This window comes from Ambystoma mexicanum, chromosome 3q (genome assembly GCF_040938575.1).
Source record: "Ambystoma mexicanum isolate Mex_15411 chromosome 3q, UKY_AmexF1_1, whole genome shotgun sequence".
Lineage (NCBI taxonomy): Eukaryota > Metazoa > Chordata > Amphibia > Caudata > Ambystomatidae > Ambystoma > Ambystoma mexicanum.
In genome coordinates this window covers 794,904,068-794,931,170 of record NC_090926.1, presented here as the reverse complement: position 1 = coordinate 794,931,170, position 27,103 = coordinate 794,904,068, and the positions used below count along the sequence as shown (strand labels likewise).

Sequence of the window (27,103 nt, the reverse complement as noted above, 5' to 3'; positions counted from 1 at the left end):
GCCTGTGGGAGGTGAGTGGGGAGACCCCGGAAAATGAATTTGCAGCAGGAAAGTCATTAGGACTGTCTGCAGGTGCTGAAGGGCCATCTCTTTTTAGAAAGGATCACCAGAAACCTCAAGATTGCAGTGCAAAAGTGACAAACACCAGATTACTATAATGTTTTTCAGCCATTGGCTCAACACGTGTACGCTCGCCTGTAAACTGCCGAACCCAATATGCCAAGACGTGTTCCCTTTTTATATAGTGGTGTTCCAAAAATATTAGCATGCCTTGTGTAAGTAAGTTCCAAAGGTTTGAAAGGACAAACTGGAAAACATCCACCGGGCCTGAACTTGCATACAGAGTATGGTTAAAAAGTGTCGCCTGTGACTTTTTAAAAAGGTATAATTTCCCTGATTTAGGGCGAGCGACCCAGTCCATTAAGTGTGGTCAGTGCGGGTGGGAGTGGGTTCACCTCTTTGACAAAAAGGGTAAAAATAGTGCATTTTACGATATAAAAAAAATGCAGAGACATGGCATGGAATAATTTGCAGTCGGTTCTGTAAGGAAACACATTGAATACTATGATAGATGCCAGGTGTCTCCAGTAACACACACAATCATTTTGCAATAGCTTCATGCTGGCTATGCCCCTACAAACCAATAGGCGCCTGCCTCGACAGCAGGGCCCAGGGCGGATGGATAGGGTCTGCTCACTGGCAGATGCGGTACACCATGGCTGTTTGAACGGAGGCTGCAATGCTGTGAGGTCAGACCCACACCCACAAGAAAACGAGGTCCGGTCACAAATTTGTAAAAGGGCAGACATTCACATTTTGCTATAAAGGTCCTGTTTTGACACAGATTCTTAGATTTAAAAGGTGCTCACCTTTTTGTTCTAGCCGGCAAAGTTATGGGAAATCTGTTCTCTTGGCTTATCAAAGGCAAATTCTTATTTGTCATGTGCACTTTCTTCAATTGGGTAAAGAAAAATTGAAAGAATTGTTCATATTTTACTTTATGATGTGTTTGCTTCTTGTGGTCTCACGAGTTGCCCCACTTTTTTAGAGACGTGTGCCCTGCTCGACAGTGCCGTAAAGCATGATTTCGGCCATGTTGCTCTCGGGGCCCAGTATTTCCCTTGCATCATTCTCGGGGACCACTCCAGGCCCAGTTGTACCCCCACATTGTTTGGTGTCGTTTTCGGGGCTCAGTTCTGCACCTATGACACTAGCAAGCCCAGTATTACCCTAACTATTTTCAAAGCTCATGTTGCTCCCAGGGCCTGGTGTCTCCTGTCCACCCATCCGTGGCCAAGTCACTCTCCAGTTACAGTCATGCCCCTGTATTGTGCACCTTCGCTGCAGTTGGATCAGAGAGCCATTCCTTTGCATATCCACAGTAGGCATAGGCACTGTCGTGTCCTGCCACTCTTGGGCATGGTCTTAATGTCGGCCTCCTCCTCTTCATTCTCGTGCTCTGCCTCCTCCTGCCTGGCCGCCTCCCTTGAGGGGGCAGGAGTCATCTTCCACCACGAATTCACAAACCCGACTCCGACGATAGAGAATCGGGGCCGGGGACCTCGGGGTCCTCCTCCAAGACGCAGGCGAGCAAACTGAAAATGCAAACCTTGGGGAGGGAAGGGGGTCAGAGAGCAGCGAGCTTGGCCCGCTCCGAGTGTTTTGTAAAAAAGTAACACTTCCTTCAGTAGCAATAGCGCCATGGTGTCTCACTCTCACGCCGACTCGCTGCCTGCAGGACCTGATCATGCAGAGCAGATCAGAGTAGCCTGCAGGCAGCCCTGAGCCGTCGTGAGACCGGCCCACGTGGGCTTCAAACCGGCCCCTCGCCACCTCCAAGACGATTTCGGATCGGCCACGGGCCGATGGGCCGATCCGACCATGATTGTGGGAGTTGTGGTTCTAACAATCCAAAGGCCAAGCACAGTGGCACAGATAAATCCAAGAAACCAGGGAAGACTTGAATGTTGGGAGTTGTGAATTGAACACTCTGAAAACCCAGTATAGTGGAACAGCCAACGGTGAGGAAATCAAACAAGAATTGCTCTGCATGAGTTGTTACTCTGATAAACAGGAAATCTAACGCAGAGGCGTGGAAAAAGCTAAAATAACCAAAGGGAGTGCTGTATTGTGAAGGATGTGAGTCCCATACTGTGACGCCTAGAGCAAGGGCGCAGACACAAACCACAAAACCCTAAAGAATTGTACATTAGGAACTGTGGTTTCAGCATCCCCAAACGACTAGTACCGATGGGCTGACAGGCAACAGAAGCCCTCAAATGATGCACTTTGGGAACTGTGTTCCGAATACTCTAAAGGACCAATGCAAAGGCAGAGACAATTACCTGTTTGATGTATTGCAGGTATTTGTCTATTCTCCCCAAGGGGGAGCCTCTCCCTGAGAGGCTAGGGAGGTGAGGCTGCTGTGCAAGACCGCCCCTAGGGGTCGAGGCAAGTGGGTCCTCAACGGGAGAGAATCCCTCTTTAGGGAAAAGGACTCCTGTTCTATGAGAAACTCCATAAACCACCTACCATAGCCGCATACATGGGACTGTCTGCTATAAAGAGTAGTGCAGTATCTTTACATTTGGCTGAAGGCAAGGGAAAAAGAAACCGACATGGAAAAATAAAGGAGGATGTCTCTTTAATGAGAAACGTACATTTAACTGGGATGAGTCACAGCAAAAGGAGAAGGCCAGTGCAAGATGCCAAAGGGCTGGTGTGTACAGCTGTGAGGGAAGTGTTACGAGGAGGAAGAAAAGAATGATGTACCTGGTGGGGGCGTGACCACGCTTGCAGAGTGGTGGGCTAGACGTCTGAACAACAAGGCTGAGACTACCGTGGCGAGAAGCATAAATAGCTTCTGATCGCCAGTGGCCAGGTATGACACAAACCCGAAGAGAAAATGAGAATGGAAAACGACAAGCGAGAAGAGAGAGAAAGCTTACAGAGTGAGAGCCAAGTACTGCAACCATCCCCCGGTACCAGGGAAACCGGGAAAAGCGGAAGGCTGCCAGGGAATCATTATGTTTGTGAAGAAACTCGTCCCAGTGTAAGGATGAAAGAGAAAATATAAGACACTGTATTTGGAACTGTAAAACCCAGAGAAAGCAAATAACCTGTTCAGGCAAGACGGGTAGCGTATGAAGAGAAAAACTCGTCTGTGTCCTGACGAGATATCATTGAAGAAACTGATTGACAAGAAATGTGAAAAAGATATGCAAGAGAGATTTAACCAACCCAGGTGGGGCGCCAACAGGGACTGGCAACAAAAACCCTGGGAGGAAGGGAAAAAACTCTGTCTTTAGAGTTGAGGACTGGAAAGATTCCAACCTATATACAAGTAACGAGAGAGAGGAAATAAAAATGGCAAGTAAACAAGATAAAAGAGGAGACAGCCTAAGAGAGAGAATCCTTGACAAGGAAAGCCTAAAAAAGGGATACAAGAGTTGATAACATAGATAATCAAAGGAGATTACATTAAGTATCTGTACCAAGGAGAATCCTGTATGTAAAGAGACTATTCAAAGAGAAAACCAGGGGAAGAAAAGACATTCATGTGGCCTATTTAATTTAGTTATTTATAGTGGTAGGGTAAGGTAGAGTTAGTTTGGACAGAGGAAAGTTTTACTTAGGACTTCCTGACATCTGACGAGCACCCTTAGTTCCTTTATATAGGCAGGGTATTCCCTCTAATAATAGGTATAGACAGGCTTTATTCTTATAATGTGATTAAGATAATCTAGAATGTCTTCAACATGTCCTACTCCTACTTCTGACACACCACGCTTGGCAACCCAAGAAGGATTACAAATTGATAACTTTGACTCTCAAGACCCTAGGGCACAGGTGTTGTCAAACACCTGAATTCCAACACGTTAAAGACTGGTGCATTTCTACTGAAAATTCAAGACTAGAGAAAGACAAACTGACAAGTGAAGTATAACACCGACAATAAAACAAGCCAACAGTACAGTGCCACAGCCAAGAACTCAACATATGGCTGAACACCATAAACACCATCAACAAGTTTGTTTTTTGTATTTCTTTGAGAATCAAACAAAACAGAAATTAGGTTTTTTAATGTGCCCATGGACTGTGTATTTGTGTTTTCACAAATCAGGGGGGCTTTTTCTGGGAACGTGTTCTTCAATCCTACCCTCTCTGCACTAATTCAGGCCCACCTTCTTGTGCCCAGATAATCACTCAGATCCCCCAGGATTCACACTTCTTTCTTGGCCTTCCCTGCGTCCACCATGTTTGTCAATGGATTTGTCAGGATCTCACTTTGGTCCCCCTAGACTTGTAGTTGATCTGGTACTACCACCCCTAGCACCCTGTGTCATCTTGATGGGGGGCAGGCATTAGACTCTTTAGGAACCACTGAACCCTCATGGCTATCAGACTTCCCACCTGTTTGTAATGGGCAACCCCCCTGGCATACCACCCAGATCTTTGAGGTTAATCTGAAGTCTCTAACCCACTGTATGATCTTCTTCTAGACTGAGATTTTGGCGCCTGTGTCCTGCTATCCTTCTTCTTCCTCTTCCTTCTCTCTTGGTCCTTAAGCACCCCTTTTCTCCTCCTCTCTGATCTTGCTTGTCCTCTTCTGTTCTCTCTATTCCTCTACTTCACGTTATCTTCTATTCTCTCCCTTCCTCCATTCCGCCTCCATTTTGCTACCCCCTCTGCTCCTCTCTGACTTTTTTTACCCATTTCCCTCTCATTCTCTATTTCCACATTCACTCTCCTCTGCTCTCTCTTCCTCCTCTCTCCTTCCCCATAAATCCACCACACACCTGTGCTCCTCTATCTTCTCCTCCATTCTTGCTCCTTTTCACTGCCTTCTTGCTGCATGCACTCTCTTGCCCGCTCCCAATCCTCTTCTCCTCTCTCTCATCATCCTCCTCCACTCCTCTCTCTCCTCTTCACCTCCTTTGGTCCTATCTTTTTCTCTACCTAGCCACTCCACCAAGCTCTGCTCTGTACCGCTTCCTTTTCTCCTTCCTACTCTCTTAGTTCTTTCCCACCTCTTTTCTCCTTTGCTCTACACTTTCCTTTGCTTCTCTTGTCATGCTCTCTGCCATCTTAATGCTTTCGCTTTACCTTCTCCCCTCTGTTCGCTCTCCTTCTACTCACTGCTGTTCTTTCTCCGCCTACTCTCCATTGTTCTCTATTTTCCCCTTGTCCTCTTTTCCTCTGCCCCATCTCCTCCTCCTTGCTGGCCTGTCATGCTCTCTTCTCCCTCTCCTCTGCTCACTTATCCCTCTCTTCCCCACTGCCTCTCCTTTCTCTCTCCTCTCCATATTCCTTGCTACTCTCTCTCTCCTCTACACCATCTCACCAATCTGTCATGCTCTACTCTGCATCCTCAACTATGCACATTGACTCCTTAATTACACACTTGACTTTTGCTGCATTCCTGTTTTGTAGATCAGTCGGGTTGTGTAACTGTCTGATTGCAATCATCTGTGTGAGAGATGTGAGCATGCCCTGTGATTGGGTAGGGCCTGCATGAGTGAACTACCGATTTCCCATCCGACATGTGTTGGCTAGCAGATCACACTCTGCTAGTCAAGATTACAAAACAAGATGTGTCTGCCATCATGGGCCTATTCTGTCAGAGACTCATGGTTCTGCAACTCTCTAAGAAGGTTGCAGCCCCTTCTACGTGGAATCTCTGTAAGGCATCTCTCCTAACACCATTCGGACATTCTTAAAACCCCTTCACGAGAGCAGTGCTCACAAAGTTCTGTCTTTCTGATATTGATGTTTCGTTAATTGCACTACCCGGCACGGGGTCACTAGCGGAAGTGGGTCTGAGAGTGGTATGGCTCTCATTCGAACTCTGGATTTTCACCACTACACTTATACCACCCAGGCAGCCACAGAGGTTTCCCACTAGTCGGACGGATCCTACGTGTGAGGTTAGGGATGGAGTGCACAAGCTATGGAATGCCTGCGTTACAAAGTGAGTGGTGTTCACCAGGTCCGAGAGTAAACTCTCGCTCATCGTCTAGCCACCTGCACATGGCTTCATCACAAGAGAGACTGGCATAGTGATGCTAACCTTGATGAGAAGAACTATAAGCTCAGGGCCGAAAATGGTTTTGGACTTGGAGAAGATCCGGACAAGTCTGGGAGCTGAGAGAGGAGGTGTGCCATATTCCCACCTGATACCAGGAGTATTCAGTGTCAAGAACATAAGAAAGTCTTTGTTATCCCTTTTGAACCTAATCTAATATCATCATTTGAAAAAATTTGCAATACCCACACAAACATCTGGTACTTGCCCAGAATGTTAGCCTGCAACGTCAATGATTCATCTACTGTGAGAGTCGCAGATGTCTTCATAGATGCCATCGATGTCCAGGAGCCACCTAGTGATCTAGATCTTCCGGCGGCACAATGGAGTAGTAAAAGCCACAGGAAAGGCTACTGTTGACATTGATGAGGAAAAACAACGCTTAGAAAGAGGAGCCAGGAGCAATGCGTGACATTGAAGGCAGTTGTCATGACGCGCCCATCATGGAAACTATGGTGGAAATGGAGAAGGGACTAACTGGTGATAGAGTGCTACAGCGGTCTGCAGCGGTCTAGTGTTTTGGACGCACTATGGACGTGTATAATTGTACGTCCATCCTGGAGTCCGGTGCGTTGTAACCCGTCGCCTACTGTGGGTTAACAAGCTGTGTATCTCCGCGTCCTTCCACTTTTGTAAGTTCCTCCTTGCTCCATCTCTTAACCCTCCAGGATCCAGTTCCCCGCTTTCTGCCTACCTTTCTTCCTCCCTTTTGCCGGCTCCGGCGCGGCTCCTGTATCTGCCAGTATTGTACCGCTGTCTTTCCGGAAATCCTCCTTGCTGCCTCTCCTGTCTCTGTGCCAACTCTCCCCAGTCATGTCCTCCGATTGAGCTCCCTGCTTGTCCTTCCCTTTCGTGCTTCCTAGATTGGTTGCATGCTGTATACGGACTGCCTTACCCACCTGTCAAGCATGCGTACTGGATAGTAGAGCTTTCTGGTGCCTTCTGGGATTTGAAGTCTACGTCTGCAAGCAAGCTTCTATTCATCTCCAGTGACTGACATAGTCCATCTTCTCCAGGGTTTTTCAGCTATGCTTTTCCCTGGTTTTTCGGGGCGAGCCCCCTGGGGGTCACACTGCCGAGCCGCTTGCAATCCAGCAGGGTGGCCTCGAGTAGGGCTCGTTCTCAGGTCTACAAAAAAAAGCCAGACACCTCGTGGAGTAGTGAGAGAAGGGAGATCTCTTCCGAAGACTCTTCTGAAGACACCAATACAGGTGAGGAGGAGGAGGAGGAGGAGGAGGCGGTGTCTAAGGACATCGACCAAGTCTGTACCTCTCTGATTCCTGAGAGCACTAAAGGCAATAAATGTAGCACAGAACACTGCAGCAAAGAAAGGCATCAGTGTTGCAGATTCAGACAATGCAAACTCAAGTAGGAATGGGAGCTTGTGTTTCAAATAAGAACAGTTGAACAAAGACCAGTATTGTTTATCCATCAGACGCTATTCCCCAGAGAGCAGTGCTGGTCATTGGGCCGGCTCTCGCCGCATCCGAGATCCGGCACCAGATGTGATGCCGGATCTCGGGATCCGGCCAGAGTCAGCCGCCAACACCAAACCCAAACCCATGCTCTGCAGCTGGGTTGAGAAAAAAAATAATAAACTCGAAAAAAAATAAAAACGCCCTCAATGTCGTGGTGTAGGGGGGCAGAGCAGCTCATTGCCGCCAAGAGCGCTCTTCTGGCTCCGCCCCCTACCTGTACACAACAGCAGGACACCAGGACAGGCCTTCTTAAGAATGGCTGGGCCTGGCCCAGAGGTGTAGCCAGGATTGTCTAGCAAATGGGGCCTGATGCTAATGTAGTTGGGCCCACTGCACTGACAAAATATCTGTAAATGCACACACAGCGCTGCTGAGTGGGCATTTACAGATTTTGGGTGGGCCTTGCCCCTCAGGCCCTACACTGCCTATGCCTCTGGCCTGCACTTACCTTGCGCCATCTTGAGGAGACAGAGTTGCCACGTCGTCGTCTGGAGCCTGTTGCTGCCATCGTCCTGGATCCTGTTGCTGGAGCTGCCATCACCAGATTCTGGAGCCCGACGTCGCCGACACCGTCGCACTGCTAAGTTTTGTTGTTTTCCTCATCCAGGCCTAAGCATGTACAAGTGAGTAGTTCTCAGCGTGGTTCCAAACGTTTCTCCACAAAGCGCTTTCATCTGCAGGCTGGTGAGTGCAGGCTGCATGTCCGACAGTGTTCAGTGCCCCTGGCCCCATACAGTTATTTTACGCATTTTTGTAAAAGTAGCAGGGACGCATCACAGACTAAACTGCAGGGCCCACGAACTTGGGGGCTGGAGCTCCAAGCAGCTCAGCCCCCACCTTCGTGGGCCCGGCAAATCCAATTTGACCTCTGCGAGCACACTGCACACAGAGCAGATTACCTTTGCTTTGTGCATAGTGCTCGCACAGGGCAGAGATCGTGTAAACATTGCTTTTAATGCAACATTCAGAGTATTTATTCAAGTTTACCTCAGTACTCTCATGGTACTAAGGTAAACTTGAATATCTTTAAATTACCCTTAATGTTGCATTAAAAGCAATGTTTACACGATCTCTGGCCTCAGACGTTTTTATGGGAGGGCAAAAGGGGCACTTGCCCAGGGCCCACGCCTAAGAGGCAGCCCCCACAAGGCTGCCTGATCTAAAGTGAGATTCCATTGTGCACCAGACTGCTGGGGCTAAACCTATTATATCTGTTTTGACAAGTACTTTATGCCTTGATAAATTAATCATGTAATGCTTTCTGTGTTCACTGTGGATACATAGTTTGTGTGTTCCTTATGGCACAACTTCTGTAGCATTCTTTCCTTCCTGTGGGAATTATGTTGATCATTGCAATAGCCAAAGTTGAAATCCATATTGATAAATTGAGTGCCACAATGATTTGGAAGTTAGCTCAGTGTGTTAATCACTCATTGCAGAGATATGTGTTCATATGAAGGATTAGAAGAGCATATTACAGCAAGGCTGACTGAACCTTTCATATGTCTGAAGTTTATAGACCTACCTGCATATGTACTTGGTTTTACAGCATAAAAGGTGCTATTATCAGCAATGTTCCTGCACCAGATAGGGGTTGCTATAAAAACAAACATGTAATTCGTGTGGTGAAGGTCTAGAAATTGGTTTGTTCAGATGGGGCGTTCTAAAACCTAGCCAATCCCCTCCAAATTTGAGAATAAACTATTTGTCCAAGAGGTGAATAAGTATCCAAATTCAAGACTGTGGAACCAAAGTGTTCATGCTTGTATCTTGGCTTTGCCAGCAGACAATACAGTGATCCTGGTCAAATAATATAATATATCTTGCATTACTGTGCTGTCTTCTGTGAGGTTTGCCTTCTTGCATGCTGCTGGCATTGTTTAGCTCATTACTTGATCTTTCTTCTTATGAAGGCCATTTGAGTGGAAGTGGTGGTAGACGGGAGAGAGCAGACCAAATGTTGTAGACCTTGTGCAAGCATATTTTAAGGTCTGCTCGTTTGACACAAAAAACATTTAGCTTTTTGTATGAAAGTCAAAGGTTTTTCTGCACGTTTATGAATGACAATTTCAGAAGCCATAGTTTTGGAAGTATTTAAAGCTTAAAAGTACAAAAGACATACCTAGATTAACAGGCCGATTCATGGAATAATTAGCGCGGCGCAAGTGGCCAAAAACGTGCGATTCGCAGTGGAATAGCGAAAATCGCAGTGCAAGTGCGAAATTCGCACGAAAAGCAGCGCACATCAATTCATGGAAGGCCGTGCGCGAGAAAACCATCGGATGTGCGCTAAAAAAGTGCGCGGTGCACGTTGGCGCACAGGCCATCTAACGGCGTGCGCCAGGTCACAGCGAAAATCGCACAGGCCACAGCGAAAATCGCACATAGCGCGGCGCACACAACAAAAGTAGGCGGAACACGGGGCGTAACACTCAGAATGGGGAACAACTTGCCAAAATGTGGGCGTCACGGGGGAAGTACAGGGTGCAAGTGCGCGGAACGCCCACACGCTCGCCTACAACACGTATTCATGGAATTGAATAGGGCAAAATAGCGCACGGTCAAACCAGCGCACAGGCACAAACACGGCCGCCACAAGAAAGCAGGTGGTAGCGTCTCTGCGCCTGTAATAAATGTGCGCCAAAATTTGCGCCAACAAATAGCACCTATATACATCTATGATGAATGTCCTATACTGTGGCCCTCCAGGACAAATGACGTGCAAAGGGGTACCCACAAACACGGACACCCGCTGACTGAAAAATAAAGTGTGCGTGTATTTCGGGGTGCGCGGGAAGTTTCACACGCGATTTGGCAGGGTACGTGGATTTCAGGGGTGCGCGGGAAGTTCCACACGCGATTTGGCCGGGTACGTGCACGGGAATTACCACACGCGATTTGGCTGGGTACGTGGATCTCAGGGGTGCGCGGGAAGTTTCACACGCGATTTGGCAGGGTATGTGGATTTCAGGGGTGCGCGGGAAGTTCCACACGCGATTTGGCCGGGTACGTGCGCGGGAATTTCCACACGCGATTTGGCTGGGTGCTCCCAGGTATTCCCTGTACACCCTCCACGGCCCCTGCAGGCAGCCGACACCACAGGGGACTACCCTGCACACCTGCTCATGTCACCCAGCACCCCACCCCCCAGCACTGTGGGGCACCCTCCACCAGGCCCCCACTCATGTCTCCCTGCACCCCCACCCCCCAGCAGTGCAGGGGCAGCCTCCACCAGGCCCCCACTCATGTCCCCTATCACCCCCACCCCCCAGCAGTGCAGGGGCAGCCTCCACCAGGCCCCCACTCATGTCTCCCACCACCCCCACCCCCTAGCAGTGCAGGGGCAGCACCACCAGGCCCCCACTCATGTCCCCTATCACCCCCACCCCCCAGCAGTGCAGGGGCAGCCTCCACCAGGCCCCCACTCATGTCTCCCACCACCCCCACCCCCCAGCCACCAGGGGCAGCCTCCACCAGGCCCCCACTCATGTCCCCTATCACCCCCACCCCCCAGCAGTGCAGGGGCAGCCTCCACCAGGCCCCCACTCATGTTTCCCACCACCCCCACCCCCTAGCAGTGCAGGGGCAGCACCACCAGGCCCCCACTCATGTCCCCTATCACCCCCACCCCCCAGCAGTGCAGGGACAGCCTCCACCAGGCCCCCACTCATGTCTCCCACCACCCCACCCCCCAGCAGTGCAGGGGCAGCACCACCAGGCCACCACTCATGTCCCCTATCACCCCCACCCCCCAGCAGTGCAGGGGCAGCCTCCACCAGGCCACCACTCATGTCTCCCACCACCCCCACCCCCCCAGCCACCATGGGCAGCCTCCACCAGGCCCCCACTCATGTCTCCCACCACCCCCACCCCCCAGCCACCAGGGGCAGCCTCCACCAGGCCCCCACTCATGTCTCCCACCACCCCCACCCCCTAGCAGTGCAGGGGCAGCACCACCAGGTCCCCACTCATGTCCCCTATCACCCTCACCCCCCAGCAGTGCAGGGGCAGCCTCCACCAGGCCCCCACTCATGTATCCCACCACCCCCACCCCCCAGCAGTGCAGGGGCAGCACCACCAGGCCCCCACTCATGTCCCCTATCACCCCCACCCCCCAGCAGTGCAGGGGCAGCCTCCACCAGGCTCCCACTCATGTCTCCCACCACCCCCACCCCCCAGCCACCAGGGGCAGCCTCCACCAGGCCCCCACTCATGTCCCCTATCACCCCCAGCAGTGCAGGGGCAGCCTCCACCAGGCCCCCACTCATGTCTCCCACCACCCCCACCCCCTAGCAGTGCAGGGGCAGCACCGCCAGGCCCCCACTCATGTCTCCCACCACCCCCACCCACCAGCCACCAGGGGCAGCCTCCACCAGGCCCCCACTCATGTCTCCCACCACCCCCACACCCCAGCAGTGCAGGGGCAGCCTCCACCAGGCCCCCACTCATGTCGCCCACCACCCCCACCCCCCAGCCACCGGGGGCAGCCTCCACCAGGCCCCCACTCATGTCCCCTATCACCCCCACCCCCAGCAGTGCAGGGGCAGCACCACCAGGCCCCCACTCATGTCCCCTATCACCCCCACCCCCCAGCCACCAGGGGCAGCCTCCACCAGGCCCCCACTCATGTCTCCCACCACCCCCACCCCCTAGCAGTGCAGGGGCAGCACCGCCAGGCCCCCACTCATGTCTCCCACCACCCCCACCCCCCAGCAGTGCAGGGGCAGCCTCCACCAGGCCCCCACTCATGTCCCCTATCACCCCCACCCCCCAGCAGTGCAGGGGCAGCCTCCACCAGGCCCCCACTCATGTCTCCCACCACCCCCACCCCCCAGCACTGTGGGGCACCTGCCAGCAGGCCCCCACTCATGTCCCCCTGCACCCAGGTCCTCACAATCCCCAATCATGTTTGTTTGTTTGTTTATTTATTTGTATTGCGCGCCAGACCCAAGGGTAACCGGGCGCAGTGAACAGAATATACGAAGCTTACAATGTTGCATGGAGTTTACAGTGTTATAGCAATTTGCAATGTTGCATAGTTAAAATTTACAATAGTGATAAATCTTGAAGGTACATATATACATACAGATAAGTAACATAACACAGATTAGAGTCTTACAAATCTTACATATTATTGTCATTGAGGTGTTTGATAAGATTCGTTCTAAAGTGGAGGAAAGGTTGGTTTGATCTCAGGTTGTGAGGTAGGGCATTCCACCATTTAGCAGCTAGCACAGGGAAGCTTGAGCCGCCAATTTTGGCAAGTTTAAATCTAGGAATTTCCAGACAGTTGGAGTTGGGGGTTCTTGTAGGTCTGCTGGAAATTTTTCTTTTTATTTTGTCCATCAGGTAAATGGGGGCAGCGTTATTGAGGGCTTTGTGTGTCAGGGAGAGCATTTTTAGGTGAATTTTATTGTCAGTGGAGAGCCATTTGTGTTGTTGTCTAATGGATGAGATATGGTCCCTTTTGTTTATGCCTAAGGCGGCTCTGAGGGCGTTGTTTTGTAGGATTTGTAGCCTTTTAGTGATGGTTTTGTTAGCGCCACTGTAAAGGGCATTGCAATAATCGAGTCGTGATAGTATTAAGGCTCTCGCTAGGATCATGCAACTGTTGTTGGATAAGAAGGGTTTACCTGCTCTTATTAACTTGCAGGTATATGCTGTCGTTGAGGCTAAAGAGTTAACTTGTTTGGCAAAAGACATGGTGGAGTCAAGATAGAAGCCTAGAGTTTTTATTTCGCTCGAAACCTTAATGCTTTTGCCATCTATGATAAATGTGGAATAGTCCTTGCCTAGTTTGTTGATATTGGCCTGTGTGCCCAGAATGATTAACTCAGTCTTATCATCATTCAGGCAAAGGCCATGTGATGCCATCCATGCCTGAATAATGAGGTACACTCTGTTCACCAACTCCCTGTCCCTGCCATGATCCCCAGAAAGCGGGAGGAGAATCTGTGTATCATCTGCATAGTTAGTGTAGGTGATACCTAGAAGGTCCAGATCATCGAAGAGGGGTTTGGTGAATATGTTGTACAAGGTTGGTGAAACACAGGAGCCTTGAGGGACGCTGCATGTGATACGAAGAGGGTCAGCTGCTGCTGAAGGGGAGAAGACTCTCATTGTTCTCTCACTCAGAAAGGATTCAATCCATTTGGTGGCCTGCATGGAGAAGTGTGCAGCAGTGTCCAAGTGTTTGCAAAGGACCTTGTGATCCACCAGATCGAAGGCCGCTGAGAGATCAAGTAAGAGGAGGAGTGCCGTCTTGCCTTGGTCTCTCAGATCGTCTATCTGGGTCTTTAGGTCAATGAGTGCAGTTTCAGTACCGTGGAGTGGACGGAAACCGGATTGTCTGGCTCCCAGAAGGTTGTTGGAATCAAGGTGTCTTTGAATTTGTATATAGGCAACCTTGTCTAGTATCTTCAAAAGGAAAGGTACGGTGGTGATGGGCCGATAATTAGTGGGGATGAGGGGGTCAAGAGTCTGCTTCTTAAGAAGAGGGAGCACCCAAGATTGTTTTAGGTTTGCCGGGATAATACCTGAGGCGAAGGAGGAGTTGATCAATTTTGAAATGAACGGTGAGCGGTCTCTGGCAGCATCTTTTATTAGTTGCGCTGGGCAGATGTCGCCTTTGCAATTCGACGGTTTAAGGGAAAGGATGATTTTCTCTACCTCTAAGATGGTAGTTTTAGTGAAGGAGAATTTGTTGGTGGGGTCTTTAATGGTATTGTTAAAAAGTGGTTTGTTTGTGAGGTTTAGGGTGTCTTTTTTTAATTGAATTTTATTTTGCAGTGTGGTGATTTTATTTGCTAAGGCTAATTGGATATCTGTGCACCAAGTCTGGTCTTTAATGCAGGTATCTGGTGTGGCGATGGGGGACTCAAGTTCTTTCAAGATGGAGAAGAGTTCCTTCATACTTGAATTGGCATTGGCAATGCAAACATTGTAGGAGTTACGTTTCGCTAGGCAGATTTCATTTTTATAATGCCGAGAGATATTAGTTAAATTAGCTTTATTCTCTTCGGATGGACATAGTTTCCAGACAGATTCGCATTTTCTTTTGTGTAGGCGCAAGGCCTTGAGATCTGGCGTGAACCACTTGTTTAAGTGTGCCTTGGGTTTACTTGATCTCATTTTGAGGGGGGCAACTTTGTCCATAGTGGTACGCATGATGTTATTAAATTCGTTGACTAATGCACTTGGGTGGAGGTTGTCTGGTAGTGCATTTAAAGTAGGAAGGATCAGGGGAATAATATTATCTGCTGTAATGTTCTTTTTATTTCTTGTAGGGCATGGTGGAGCTATCTGTGGGTCAAGGCTGGGTGGTTTGGTAGTTAGTACGTTAAAGGACACCAAGGAGTGGTCTGTCCAGGAGAGGGGCGTGATAGAGGATACTGTGGCTGAACAGTTGGAATCAGCAATCCAGTCAAGTATTCTACCCTTTGCATGTGTAGGGGTGTTAACTTTTTGGGTAAGTCCCAGGGTGTGAAGGGTATTGGCGATCGTGGCAGCATGGGCATCTGCTTGGTCATTGAAGCCAAGGTTAAAGTCCCCTAGTATGAGCAATTGGGAGGTAGTTTTGGTATTGTTAGACAGAAGGCTGTGCAGGTCCTCCTCGAAAGTTCCGAGTGGACCCGGTGGTCTGTAAATTAAGTGAATTGAGATAGTTTGGGTGTTGTTTATGGGAATTTTGGCAGTGAGAGTTTCACAGGATTGCATAGTTGTAGTGGGGACTAGGCGTAGTGATAGGTTTATTTTAGATATAATGGCGATTCCACCTCCGCGGGAGCCTTCTCGGTCCTGCCTAGAAATGGTATAACCGTCCGGAATGGCTAGCATAAGCGATGGGCCTGCCGCATTATGTAGCCATGTCTCAGTTATAGCAATAAAGTCTAGATTGGCTTCTGTGATTAAATCAGCTAGGTCGATGGCATGTGCCACTAGGGATCTTACATTAAGGAGTGCACCCATGAGGGAGTGTCCTTTGGGGTCCATTTTGGTTATGGCCGAGTTGGATGAATTGGTATTTGTCTTAGGTATGTTTGTATTCGCTGATGGGGAAGATTGAGGGGTCAGTTATTGTGCGTTATGGTCAGCCTCCACAGCCAAAAGGCCCTACCAAGTAACCCATGGAAATGGAAATTACATGTTAAACCCCCAATGTTCATAAAGCAAATGAACCCATGTCCGTCACACACAATGGTTGCAATTGAATGGGAAAACACCCAACATGACATGCATTAAACCAATGAGATGATACCACACAGTGAAGTATGAAAACAAAAGTGTATTAAAAAAAATTGAATGCAAATGAAATGAAACAAACTACAATGGCAATTTAAAAAAGATAAGCTGCATGTCCGTCAAAAAAATACTAAAACTACAAATCCAAATTCAAAAAAATGTTGTCCAAGTCACATTAAAAATAAAATCAATCCGAGAGAGAAAAATAAATGCAAAGACCATTGCTCCATGGTGAATAAATAAAAACAAAAAAAATAAAACAATCCAATGAAGAACTATGTACAAAACATCCAAGGGTCCATGAGCCCAACTGAACAAAGGAAACTTACAAAAAACCCTAACTAAAATGCAACTATATACAAAAAGTGGAGCAGTGTCTGTCGACTCCAAATCATAAGAAGAAACAAAGGAAACCTAAAACTAAAGAACTATATACAAAGGCGGCAGGCAAGTCCAGCGGCTCACTCAGTGGTGTTCCGGGCCAGGGCATCATCAAACTCCTCTTCGATGTCCCGGAGGCGGTCCTGTTCCATGGCCCCGAGGGTCCGCAGGGCCGACGCCATCTGCTCCTCCAACCCCCTGCGGATTGCCTCGAGGCACTCGGCCCGCCTCAGGGCCCTCCGCATGGAGTTCTCCGCCCTGACCATCGTGAGCCGCGCCTCTTCCGCCCGCCGCCACTCCGCACCTATCTGCTGGCCCAACCGCAGCCACACGGAAGACACTTCCCGTCCTGGGTCCTCCTGCCCTCCGGCCGATGCCTGCCCCTCTGATGTTGATGGCCCCGAGCCATGATGCCTCCCACGTTGACTCTGCTGCTGCCTCCGACGCAACGCCTCTGCCAGCACAACGGCATCCAGGCTGATGGAATCCGCCGACGCCGTCGTGCACGTGCCCTGCCTGATAATGCCGGCACATCCTCCATCTGCTGAGGTACAGTTGCTGTGGTGGCCACCCCTGCTGGACCTGCGACTCCCGACTGTGGCAGGGATGGGATCCCCACCGAGCTGGCTGCATTGGTCAGGGCAGGTCCACAGGGGGCCCTGGTGGCATCTGGGCCGGAAGACGGCAAGGAGAACGACCGGCGTATAGCCTCCACAGAGGAGGAGAGGGCCGCCAGATTGACCGACACATGCAGGAAACCCCCGAACATGGAAGATCCCAATTGGGCCACGTCGGCACGGTGCTCTTCGTGATGACGTGCGTGCTCCTCCTGGGAAGCACGCACGTCATCACGAAGAGCACCCGCGCGCATCGCGACCCCAATCAGGACCTTCTCCATACGGCCACGGGTCCCCTCGTACACAGGTGGAGGGGAGTCAGGTGACATGGACATCCCCTCTACCTGCGGACGGGCCTGGGACGGGGCATCCCTACTGGTGCATGGTGGTGCACTCACAGGGTCAGGGACAGCGACATGCACAGGCCCCTCCACGGTGACCTGTGCTGCCTCCTGCCCCTGCCCCTGGACTGCACCACTTGCACCAGCAGGGATGCCCCCACCAGGCCCCATGTGCGCCTCAGTGGCGGCCTCCTCCTCCTCTGTGGAAACCACCAACCTGGATGGCTCCTCACCGTCTTCCGCCGTAGCAGGCCCCTGTGGGGGCTCACCCACCCCTTCCGCTGCAGCCGTGGGGGCATCCCCGCCGCCTTGCTCCACAGCGCCGTCTCCGCCCTCTTCTTCACTAGCCGCTGCGTAGAGGGAGACATAGTACACAAGCATCAGGGTACTGTACAATGGTCCCCTAGACAGGAAGCAATAGCAGATGAGTACCACTGTCAAAGTACACTTCCATCATGTCCCTCCACAACACATGGGTCAGTCCAGGCAAAACACACACAGTAACAGGCATGGTGCATGCCATGGACATTTCCATACATGTCCAATGGACTCTTGAAACATACAATGATATGGAACTCACATGCATCATGGGTCATGCCTATCACATGCACACACTTCACCTCAGTCACATCCATCTGGCCTCATACACCCCAAACACAGCGGATACAAGGATAACTAGGCTGCATCAGTGAATCTGTGCATTGTCACAGACATGTGTCATGCATCCATGGCATTCACAAGTCACAGACACGCAGATATGGCTACCATATATGTACCTGGCATCAGCACCCATCCCTCACCCCCACCCATGTCCAGGAACAGAGACTGGCATGCTCTCATGTGTAAAATCTGCATAGGGCTCCCCATGTCGCATTTAAACACATGCAACGACCATGTGGTTCACACATCACTGGTCGCACATGCATTACCATGATGTCCCTGCACACATACATGCGTACATGGCCTATGTCACACATACAGGCAAGTATCAGACAACCAGCACATCGCAACATGCCCTGTCTCACACAGCAATGCTTGGCCACTTACCGCTCAACTCCAGACGGGTCTCCCTCTCAAGGATCTGGGCGTGGAGCGCTGGGCGTACGCGTTCCAGGACCCTCATCTGGATGGGACTCATGCGGCCCCGTCCCCCCTCCACGAGGCGCCGGGCCTTCACGAGGGTCCTGGACCTCAAGTCCTTCCAGGGCTTCTTGATCTTCTGGACGTTGCGGGTTGCCACCCCCTCCACGTTGATGGCAACCACACAGTCGGCCCAGATCCTCTCCCGTCCTTCCTTGCTGGCGCGGGACGATCCAAAGAGGGCATCATACTGCCCCAGGACATGCTCCACCAGGACACCAACTTCGGTGGCAGTGAAGCTGGTGCCCCTCTGCCCCTCTGGCCTGGGGTTTCCACTGGTGCCAGATGTCGAAGTGCCTGACATGGCAACCCCAGAGGCAGGAGTGGGTGGGCAACTGGGTCCTGGGGCTGGGATGTGGAGCGATGTTATCCCAGTCGGGAGTCTTCTGTTCCAGCAGGGGTGGACACAGCAACTGGACCCCTGCAGATGGCTGATGTGCAGGCACCAAATGGCAGGGCAGGGTGGCAGCAGGCAGGCAGGCAGCAGCAGATGGCACGTGGGAGGTTGCTCGGGGCACTGGGGAGCAGTAATTCGGCCTTCTGGGCAGTAGCGTGGTCTTCCGTGTGTTTTCGCGTGGCCAGCTTGATACGGAGTGATTTGGCACGTGAAAATCCTGCACGTCAGCGTGAAATTCGAGGAAAGGCCCTTAGCGCGTAAGCGCGTCAGCACGCATACGCGATTCTATTGGACCAAAGGCCCTCAGCGCGTAAGCGCGTCTGTGACGTGACCCGCACGGGTGTTTCCCTCATAGCATGTGATGACGGAGCACACATGGAAAGACTGCATGTCAGAGTGTCATCGCGTGTAATTGGACAAAAGTGCGCGTACACGCAATTGGCCTATGTACGTGTATTTCAGGGGTGCGCGGGCACTTACACACGCGAGAACATCAGCGCACGTGTATTCCGGGGTGCGTGGGAATTTCTACACGCTATTGGCCTGGGTACGTGGATTTCAGGGGTGCGCGGGCACTTACACACGCGAGTACATCAGCGCACGTGTATTCCGGGGTGCGCGAGAATTTCCACACGCTATTGGCCTGGGTACGTGGATTTCAGGGGTGCGCGGGAAGTTTCACACGCTCGCCTACAACACGCGCAAAGAAACACGTACGCCAGTAGGAAGCAGGCATACGTCGACCCACAACGCATAAATTTGCGCGCAAAAAACTAACAAGCTCAGACGCCAGGATGAATATACCGTTCCTAGCAGCAGTGGCCGTGGGCTACCAAAGGAGGAGGAGGAGGATAGTCAGGCCCAGAATTTTCACACCCAGAACCAGCCTTTTTGGGATGCCTGATGACCAGGTGTATGGGAGGTACAGGTTTCCACCACACATAATACTGGACCTGGTGAGTGAGTGGGAGGATGACCTCACATCACCCACCCTGTGCTCCCAAGCACTCAGCCCCCTGGAGAAGGTCCTCAATGTACTGCACTTCTTAGCCACTGGATCATTTCAGCGGACAAGTGCCATAGTGGGTGGGGTGTCACAGGCCACGCAGTCACGCTGCCTACACCAGGTCTTGAACATCATCACTGCACGCCCATCAGTCCGCAGGCACATATACCTGCCCAGAACACCTGCAGAAAGGCATGCTGCCGCCCTGGATTTTTACGGTGTGGCACGATTCCCCAAAGTGCTAGGTGCCATCGACTGCACCCATGTGGCTCTACGTCCCCCCAGGGCATCTGAGCACATCTATAGGAACCGCAAGCACTGGCATTCAACGTGCAGGTAGTATGTAATGCCAAGGGAATCATCACCTCAGTATATGCCAACTATCCCGGGTCCACCCACGACAGCTTCATTTACCGAATATCCACCCTAAGCCGGGACCTAGAAGCTGGGCGGCATGGCGATACATGGCTGCTTGGTGAGTATGAATGCCACTGCACATGCATGCATGTCAGATACTGAGCAAGGTCACAACCCCACCAATGATACCCATCACCACCTCCACAGGGGACAGTGCCTACCCTCTCAGCCCCCACATGATGACGCCAATTAGGAACCCCACCACGCCACCCGAGGTAAGATATAACACAGCCCACATTGCAACCCGGGGCATAGTGGAGCGCACATTCGGAGTGCTTAAGTCACGCTTTCGCTCCCTTGACCGTTCTGGCGGGCAGCTGTTATACGCTCCCCCAGTAGTGTGCAGGATCATAGTGGCAGCATGTGTCCTGTACAACGTTGCAACACGCCGGGACCTGGCCGTGGACATGGTGGTGCCCCCACATCCCCAACCACATGCACGCCCGCTGCGCATGGGAGGGGAAAGGGCACGGGGGAGGCAGCCCGTACACAGCTAGTGGCTAATTACTTCACATAGAAATCACACCCCTGTGGAGTGCACACTGCCCTGGCACATACCATCTGACAATCAATGATGACTCAACCTGACAATGATCCTGAATGTCTGGAGAATCAACCGTCAAAACCATATCAGCCTGAGATTGTTCACCTGGAAGTGTTACAATGTGTGCATCCCTACCTACACAGACACCACCAATGCAGTTTCGTGAAAAAACACATTCATGCAGCTAAAATGAATACCCACTTGCAAAATGCAACATGAGGACAGTGCCATGTCACCCAACCCATCCCCAGCACCGTCACACGACACACCATGCCATGTCATGCTATGTGCGGGTAAACAAAGTAATCCCCACAACAAGTACAGTGTCCCTAATTGAAACTTGCGACACCTGAAATGCTCACAGTAATGCAGGACCAACAACACACTTGAGCAGGTATTTAGCAATAACACTTATCAGCTACTGACCCTCAAAACTACCATTAACATGATATTACGAATGTAAGAAATTAGTAGTCTCACCACCTGGAAATGCATGCACTCCCACCACTTCCAACTGTACAGTGTTGCCGCCATGTAGAGTTGTAGGTGCACTGCTGCCAACATGGACTCCATCTCCAAAGTAGAGGGCCTTGTGTAGACATGAGGAAAGGACCTGCAAATTAGGAGGTAGACATGGATGATGAGTTACACATCTATGCAACATGCAGTGTACAACACAACAGCAATATGCACTAGGAATGTATACACAGTATTGACTAGACTACCCACACATGTAGTGGGAGTCCAATGTCACCATGTACGTCAATGTCACTTGGGCACACCCTTTGCAAGCCCATGGAAACGGGAAGCAGGAGGGGTGTGTGTGACAAAAACCCAAGCATCTGAACCAAATACATGACGAGCCTACATGTGCCCAGCCACAATGCAGCGTATGCCCACGGGAGCCACACAAGGCAACACACTGTCCCAAAAAAAAAAAAAAAAAAAAATGGCCATTAATGGGCCCGGGGGGGTTGGGGAGGCCACCCAGGAGGTCCGAGGACAGGGTGCACACCAAAACCCACCTTTGTGGATCTTGCGAAAAAAAAACACCTCCATGGGCTCATGGCCCACACGGCTACCCTATTGTGGGAGTATCACTGCTGTCGCTATTCTCACCCTGTGCAGATGCATCCGGAGGTGGTGGCACTATGGGAGGCAGCCCACGCAAGGCCCTAGTCTGTTCCTCCATGGCTGCAAGCATGCGGGTGTGGTAGGTCTCGTTCTGGAGGATGAGTGTGCGGAGGTCCCCATGCAACAACTCACGGGATGCCCGGACCTCCGCCCTAGTTGCCTGCATCTCAGCTGAGAGCGTACGGGTGAGACGCTCCAGCTGCTGTTCTGTACTTCGGTTTGTTGAAGCCTCAAGCTCAACAAGAGTCGTCCTGAGGTGAAGGAGTTCCAGCCTCAGGGCTTCCCTGTGGCCCTGGGACTCTATGGAGATGGCTTCCTGCAGAGTCGCCAGTGCCGCCCGCCTGTCCCTGTTGGACGCCAACATGTCCTCCCTGTGTGACTGGCAGATGGAGTTGGTTGCCTGCTGTAGTCGCTCCATCAGCCTTTCGGGGGGGACAATGGAAGTGGCCACCCTATCCATGGCCTGAGCCATCATCTCTGATGATGCTGCCTGTTGGGTTGCCATACCGTAAATGGATTGCTCCCATGCGGTATTGCCAGGTGGCGTACGGCCACCACGTCGGCGGGCACCACACCTGTCTGGGGCAAGGCGAACTGCGCCTTGCTGTGCCGTCACTGCCTGAGGCTGCAGGACTGCATTCCCCCTCTGATCTGCTGGCCCAGGAACAGGATCAGATGTCGCGGAGTGTGACCCTGCATCCGTAACCACCAAAGGCGTACCTGCCAACACTGACATCCCCATTGAGGGTTCTAACCCTGGTGCAGGTGGGTCGGATAGAACAGAATCCCTCCCAGGAACACTCACATGCGACGGCATGTAGGTCTCATCATCCGAATCAACACCTGAGTACAGCTCGGGGGAGGTGCAGCCAGAGACACCCCTTGAGAGCACGACCTGCAGCAGTTGTGGGTTCTCACCCACCACCACACCACGTCCCTCACTGGTGGTCGGTCGGCCCTCAGAGCCCTCCTGGGTCTGCACCATCTCCACAACCCCAGCAGTATCAGGTGCGTTTTCCCTTGCAAAGACATAAAAGAAAACAAATGGAAACAGGCATTAGCACCATGGCACACAATGAGGGCTGAGAAGCAACAGAACCAGTACTTGATTGACACATGTTCCACATGACTAAAACCCTCCCATGCATGCACCCTCACTGCGTATGAAGGGGAGGCAAAGGGCACACATTGATGACACCAAGAAGGAAGATGAACACATTTGCTGCATGCTGCCTAGCAGTGGCATTACACATTGGCCTGTGATTGCCAGGTGAAATACACATGCCATCACACAGATGGCATGTACCATTGCTATTGAGTGAAGATGGAGAGGAGGGCAGCACGTATTCATTCAGTCCAGTTCCCTCATGTAATAGCTTTTCTAATTCAAACAGGTCTGATTTTTCACCTGGAGCTGCCAGTCCAAAATGGTCCGATTGCACAGGGACATGTCTAAACAAATGATATCCAGGTAACAAAGTCACTCCACTTTACCATGGCCATGTCAGACATGTGACTAGAGGACTGAGAAATGCCTTGTAAAAGTGGTGGAATGCAAACAATCTGCCTGAATGAACAGAGAAAAATAAGCAACAATGTTGTGGCAAGGTGACACTTCAAGGGCAACTGGCGTGCTGTTGGGCTAGATGTCTACTGTTGGCAGAAGGGATACTGCTATGGCCAAATGCTGCTGCGCAGAATGTATTGCATGAAGCACATGGGTGACCCAAACAACTCAGGCGCACACACCCTCACCTGGCACACAAACAGAAGCCCTCACACACACACCATGCACATGAATGACACACACATGCATGTGCACCTACCGGACAATGCCTCATAATCTGGCAGATCTCCCACGCCTTGGATCTGTTCCTCCGTGACGTAGGTCCCAGCGACTGACTCATGTGGAGTGAGTTCCATGTCTTCTACTGGAGACCCACCTCCAGTCACTAGAGTTGCGGCATGACTTGAGGCCAGCTTATTCTTTGCCCTGCGCTTTAGGTCATTCCAGCGCTTATAGCAATCATTGGCTGTGCACCTCACGATTCCAAGGGCACTTACGATGTCCGCAACGGTCTGCCAGTGTGCCTGGCATTGTGCAGTTGTGGTCTTGGATCCTGCAACAATGACCATTTCATTATCATGTGCGGACACATACTCGACAAGTGCATTCAGTTCGGCATCCGTGAAGCTGGGCTTCCTCGACGGGCCGGACTGTGTAGCCGTGTCTGGGGCATCAGCCTGTGCCGGACGAGCAGTCTTCCTCTTCCGCTTGGAAGGTGGTGGTGATCCTGAGTGTCCTACGCCGCTCTGGACACTAGGGGCAGGAGCCCTGGTGGACTCTGTATCAGGAGTGTGGGATTGCACACTCAGCATGGGAGTTGGTGCAGGCATTGGCTCAAGTGTAATGGTGTCAGGGGGTATGTCAGCAGGATGGACTAGGACCGACACTGTCCTGGCTGGGTGTGTGAGAGCTGGGGTGGATGGAGCCGCAGCTGCCCCTGCAGCCTCTCCACCCTGCCTACTTGGGGCAGCAGATGACCTTGCTGCCCCTGATCCACGTGGCCTGATGACATCAACGTGCACCAGCGCACGTGTCATAGGCCTGCTGACCTGGAAGTCAGCCATGGAGTCAGCCAGGTCTTGTGCCACAATGGGCTGGTCCAACAAGGTCTGAGCATGGATGGTGTCAGCCACATCACCCTCAACCATGGGGTCGGGGGGGATTATGGGTGCCCTTGACTGGTCCTCCACACATGGGGGGACAGGGTCACCCTGCAAGTAACGACCACGTCCCCTACCGGATCCACCACAGCCACCACTTGTGGCTCGTCCACCTTTGCCACCCTTAAGGATTCCTCGCCTCCCAACCATGGCACTGATGTTAATGTGCGTATGGGAGTGGCTGTAAACTATTGTCCTGAGCAATTGGAGATCAAAGGGGTTGGGTACCAGATGGTAATCGTACCCTAGTGCTCTAGCAAGGCTGAATGTGACCCCTGGGGAAAGATGACGGGTCACGCAACGCACAGGAAGCCCAAAAAAGGGAGATAACGTGCACGCAACCCCTCCTAGACCACGTTTGCGGAAAAATAAACCTGCACTACGCTGTGGCACCCAGTAACTACTTGGGGCAGCAAGGTCATCTGCTGCCCCAAGTAGGCAGGGTGGAGAGGCTGCAGGGGCAGCTGCGGCTCCATCCACCCCAGCTCTCACCCAGAACGTATGCATGTCACACGCAGCCTAGAATGACCTCTGAAGGGGTAGGCTACACACGGGGCAAGCACAGATGTTAGATACGTGCGTGACTCACCCTCTGCCAGGAAAAAGAGCGTGAAAAAGAAGCGCGTGTGCGCGTTGGCAACACCCCCGCCAAAAGAAGAATTGTATGCTGTCTGAGGAGACAGGACAACAGTAGAAGGGAACGCTGTTTGAGGGAACAGGCCCAGGAAAACCAGAAAAAGAGAAAAAAGAGAAAAAGCTGTCAGAGGTAACAGGGAGTACGAACTTGAAACGCTGTGAAGTAAATCGCGTGTGAAACGACAAGAAGTAGAGATTTCACCCACTCGCTCTCCACGAAAAGCACGTACAAGGAAATGGTGTCACTTCCGCGTGTAAGCGCTAGGGCCATTTCCACCAATTACACGCTTTGTCACTTCTGCGTGTACGCGCTAGGGCCATTTCCACCAATTACCCGCTTTGTCACTTCCGCGTGTACGCGCTAAGGCCATTTCCACCAATTATACGCTTTGACACTCGGACGTGTCTTTCATTTTTTTAACACGCAACATTTCAAACGTGTGCCATATTCAACGTGCACGTGACTTCATAGACGCGCATACGCTGGTGGCCTTTGGGCCAATGAATGTACAGACGTGTGCTGACGCGCTTACGCGCTAAGGGCCTTTCCTCGAATTACACGCAGACATGCTGGATTTTCATGTGCAAAATCACTCCGTATCGAGCTGGCCACGCGTTCACACACGGAAGACCACGCTCCTGCCCAGAAGGCTGAATTACTGCCCCCCAGAGCCCTGAGCACGCTCCTACCTGCCATCTGCTGCTGCCTGACTGCCTGCTGCTCACGTGCCCTGACATTTGCTGCCTGCACATCAGCCAGGGGTGCTGTTGCTGTGACCACACCTGCTGGAACCGAAGACTCCCGACTGCTTTTCCATCGCCCCACAGCCCAGCCCCAGGACCCAGTTGCCCACCCACTCCTGCCTCTGGGGTTGCCATGTCGGGCACTGCAACATCTGGCACCAGTGGCAACCCCCGGCCAAGGAGGCAGAGGGGCACCACTTCACTGCCACCGAAGTTGGTGTCCTGGTGGAGCATGTCCTGGGGCAGTATGATGCACTCTTCGGAAGGTTGAGCGCCGACAAGGAAGGACGGACTCGGATCTGGATGGACATCGTGACTGCCATCAATGCGGAGGAGGTGGCAGTCCGCGACTACGAACGTGTCAGGAAGCGCTGGGAGGACTTCAGGTCCAGGACCCTCAACAAGGCCCGGCGCCTCCTGAAGCGCCGGGGCCACTTGTCGGAAGATCAGATGAGGGTCCTGGAACGCATATCCCCAGCGCTCCACGTTCAGGTCCTTGAGAGGCAGACCCGTCTGGAATCGAGCGGTAAGTGTACATGCATACTGATTGTAAGCTGTGCGTGTGGTGTGCCAGGAGTGTGCAGGTTGAACATGTATTTTTATGTGGGCAAGTAGGGGGGGTGTACAGGGCCGTGAGGGTGACACATGCGAGGGGTCTCATGTGTGACACATGGATGGTGCTTGTATGGCACAGGATGTGGAGGAATGATTGTCAGGTGTGACATGGATGTCAATCAGAACACTGCGACAGTTGGCGGAGGTGTACACATGCATGCAAGTTTGGTGGTGTGTGTGCATGTGTAGTGTACTCCCTATGTTGCATGTGATGTGTGGATGACCTTTGGCTGCTCATGCTGTTGTATGTGAATGGATGGTGCTGGCTGTTGCAATATGGCTGTGGTATGGCTCATGTGTGCAAGTTGAAATGACATGTGTGTTGGGGATTGTGATGCCATGTCTGAGGTTTACCAATGCCACTCATGTATAACTGTCATGTGTGTATGAGTCCATTGTCCTAATGCCTGTGTTTTCTTTCTCCCTGTCTGCAGCGTCAACTGATGAAGAGGGCGGAAAAGGTGCTGTGGAGCACAGCGGCAGGGGTCGCACCACCAGCCGGAGACGCAAGGCCCGGATCCCCTCCCAGGTTCTGATCTCGTCGGGGAGTGAGGAGTCCGGTGCCGTGTCCCAGGCCGCAGCTGCCGAGGGGAGGTCCAA

The 27,103-nt window shown here is 51.7% G+C and overlaps 1 protein-coding gene across 4 annotated transcripts in view; it reads left to right on the top strand.

Annotated features, from left to right (window-relative positions):
- Positions 1-27,103, top strand: part of RAB37 (RAB37, member RAS oncogene family) — a 545,872-nt gene that overhangs the window by 221,633 nt on the left and 297,136 nt on the right. The window lies entirely within an intron of this gene.